Source organism: Populus euphratica, unplaced genomic scaffold (genome assembly GCF_000495115.2).
Source record: "Populus euphratica unplaced genomic scaffold, PopEup_1.0 scaffold5996.1, whole genome shotgun sequence".
Taxonomy (NCBI): domain Eukaryota; kingdom Viridiplantae; phylum Streptophyta; class Magnoliopsida; order Malpighiales; family Salicaceae; genus Populus; species Populus euphratica.
In genome coordinates this window covers 1-3,015 of record NW_011505759.1, presented here as the reverse complement: position 1 = coordinate 3,015, position 3,015 = coordinate 1, and the positions used below count along the sequence as shown (strand labels likewise).

General features: G+C 37.5%; 1 pseudogene; it reads right to left on the bottom strand.

Annotated features, from left to right (window-relative positions):
• Nucleotides 1-69: 69 nt before the first annotated feature.
• On the bottom strand, nucleotides 70-2,850 carry LOC105120259 (monogalactosyldiacylglycerol synthase, chloroplastic-like; annotated as a pseudogene).
• Nucleotides 2,851-3,015: the final 165 nt, after the last annotated feature.

The window sequence follows — 3,015 nt, the reverse complement described above, 5'->3', positions numbered from 1 at the left end:
GCATATAATATGCTGAGGTCTACAATAAAGTTAGCCGACTTGTCCAGCAATGTAATCATTCAAAATGAGACTGAAGAAAAAATAACAGCAGGGTCATGGGAAGCTAACCTTTGTGATAATACAGTCACAAACACCCATGCACTCCTCCATTTTAGTCACAAAACCCTCCACCTATATGATGGAGCATCATATTCAGTACTATGCATGCCTTTGTGGTTGGCTACGAATGCACAAGGATGCTTAATGCCTTGTGAATATGAAAGAGATGTAAAATCCCTAGTCATCCAAATGACTGCTGCAGTATGTTGATGGACTATATCAATGACAAGACAGCAGTGAGTTATTTAAAGGGGATGCCAATAATTGTCTCGAGAAGTAGAAAAGGACTGTTGGGTAGCAAGCACTGCCTAACTCCATGACGCAGATAGAATCTAGAGTTCAACTCGAAAAATCATGAGACTCTGATTGGGAGAGAAAAAAATAATAAGTTGGTACCTTGACCGGAACCTAATCAATCGAGAGTAATCTGTTTGTAAGCTTTTTGTTGCGACCACATATCACGAGGACTTGACCTTTTGGCTCTCCAAGATTCTTATCATGTAATGAATCCGCAAGTGCTCTTGCAGTTGCCTCAATGGGACCCATCCCTTCCCCTCCTCCCATCAGTAGCACAGCCGGAAGATCCTCATTCATTCCTAGTTCTCTTCTTAATTCACCCTAATAAATCCAAGTGAAACAAGCTACATGAGTTAAATAAATGGCTTCATTTTTCATGCCTAGGGTCAAGTTTTATCAAGTCAATTTGTCTTTCTAAGGAACCTGCTCGATATCATTTCTTTCTTCAACTTCAAGTTTGCATAGACAAAAACATAACTTCAACATAAAAGCCATGTTCCTGAGAATAAAACTGTTGAATACTGGTGCACTGTTAATACATCAGGCTGCCAAGAGCCCATGAGAAATAGGTAAGTAATCAACTAGAATGATAACCAACCTTTGGTCTAACAGGCTTCACAAAAGGCCGTGCAGGAAGGCCATAAACCTTTATCTGTAAGGGCTTGAGCCCAGCTTTCACTGCCCTCTTTGATACATCTGTTGATGGGCAATAACATCTCGTCACAAGCTTATGGAACCTAACCATACAGATGTAAGATATCAAAATTCTAATAATGAGGTACCGCTAAAACAACAAAAACAACATTTACAGAATCAACCATGTAGGATGACAAGTGCTTAGATCGGTGACAACAGTGGTCAAAACTATCTTCTGTAAAAGTCCCTTTGCCCTCAATATATGAAGAGGAACATGTTGCAGCAGTGGATGGACACTGATAATGATGTCAGGCTGGTATTTCATCAATCCTTTTGCAACCTCTCTACCACAAACAGAAATTAATGTTCAAATAAGAACAGAATTGCATGCTACCATAGAAACTATCCTGAACAAACAATATAATTTCAACATCTGAGAAAATGATGACGAATCAGGACAAGAAATACTAACAAAATTTGGTCATTAGAGTTGCCCAATGGGAATTATAACTGATAGTGCCTTTTTTTCCACCAAGAATATATGATAAAACAAAAGCTGATGTTGCTCTTGGAAATATAACTATATATATCCAAAGAAGATAGAAAGTTCCACTGAGCTATAAATGTTGAAGTTGCAATTAGATTGATGAATCACACGTGGTGCAGTTCCATAATATGTCATTTTCCACAATGCCTCATGTTTCACCAGGAAGTTATAGCTTCTGGGCAATTGATCAAATGGCCAAGGCATATGTTCTGACCACAAATCAGTAATAAACAACTGCGACATGCACTTTTAACACACAACATGATCAACATAAACGTATCCAATCATCAACTAACCACTCCCCCCTTCTACACTAAATTGCTCACAAACCACAAAAATAAAATAAAAGAAAGAAAAAGAACTGGATACACATTCCTTTCTTTTTTCATTACTTTCATTATCATAAACCAACATGTAGAAACTCAATTAACATAATAGCTGCACAACACTTGAAAGAACATAAATTGTCATTTTCTCAGGTTCCAAATGATTAAAAAATAAAAAAATCTCTTCCATTTCCTTTAATTCCATATTGGCAATGCACCGAGATATTCCCTAAGCAGTGAAAGCAAATTTATATTGTATCATATTGGAAAAACTGACCTGATAATCATCACCAAATTCTTCATTGGAGGCAGCCTTAATAGCCTCGGCAGAAGCTCTATGACCACCACCAGTATCACTCATCAAAATGAGAACCCTTTTAGGAGTCCCACCTTCTACGCCATTCAAAAGCACACCATCATCCAACAAAACACCACATCCATCATCTCTTAACCCATTAGTATTATCACCATCATTGCTACTAATATTATTATTACCATTATTATCTCCTGAACCAATCTGAACTGAAGCAAAGCCAATTGGGATTCTCTCGGAATGGAGCCTAATAGTCCTATTAAACTCACTCCAAACACTTCTAAAACCACTTCTACTACTCAAACTCAGTGAAGCATTAACCTTTCTCGTATTTAGACCAACCGGGCTATCAAAAACAGAAAATCTGACCTAGAAAAAGATAGCCCATTTGAGTTTATGCTTTGAACTGCTCTGTTAAAAGCAAAGCCACCCATTTGAGCTACAAGTTCAAAGACAGAGCCCGATTCTTGGGTGGTGGTTACTGCCGAGGGGTTATGCATTGTGAGACAGAAAAAGTTGCAGACTTCCAAGTTATTAGATGATAATTAAGCATTCCATATGGTCTTCAACATGTAAAAACAAATGGGTTATGTATAGACAGGAAGGAAGAAAATTGCTTTAAGAAAAAATGTTAGAGAGAGAGAGAGAGAGAGAGGTGATTGTTAGGTGTTTGATATTGTGGCTCTGAGAGACAGTACATGGAAGGGTAAAAATCCATGCATGTAATATGTCATTGGCTTCTTGTCTTAGCAGGAAAAATTCCATTATCCATAATTAGTATTATATTTAAGTTAATT